This window comes from Penaeus monodon, chromosome 15 (genome assembly GCF_015228065.2).
Source record: "Penaeus monodon isolate SGIC_2016 chromosome 15, NSTDA_Pmon_1, whole genome shotgun sequence".
In the NCBI taxonomy this organism is placed as follows: Eukaryota; Metazoa; Arthropoda; class Malacostraca; order Decapoda; family Penaeidae; genus Penaeus; species Penaeus monodon.
This window is the reverse complement of record NC_051400.1, coordinates 20,324,560-20,324,811: the sequence shown is the minus strand read 5'-3', so window position 1 is coordinate 20,324,811 and position 252 is coordinate 20,324,560. Positions and strand designations below refer to the sequence as shown.

The window sequence follows — 252 nt, the reverse complement described above, 5'->3', positions numbered from 1 at the left end:
TATATATATATCACATTTGTGCGTACATACACAACTACCAATCCATTTAAACGTATATATAAAGTGCCTGCTTCTTTTTGTGCATACTCCTATACATATACATTCATAGACAAGCATACCTTTCTGTCTCTTTATATCTTGATACTTCATATACCAAAAAAGGCAATAATTTTAAAGCGAAGCATTTTTTTAAGAAATGTTATTTCTTGGGATATCTTTTGAAATTCTGAATAGCTTCTCTTCTTTGTACTA

At 29.0% G+C, this 252-nt stretch overlaps 1 protein-coding gene across 1 annotated transcript in view; it reads right to left on the bottom strand.

The window, feature by feature from the left end:
* LOC119581807 (AMP deaminase 2-like) overlaps positions 1–252 on the bottom strand; it is a gene marked incomplete in the record, with an annotated part of 169,661 nt that overhangs the window by 1,440 nt on the left and 167,969 nt on the right.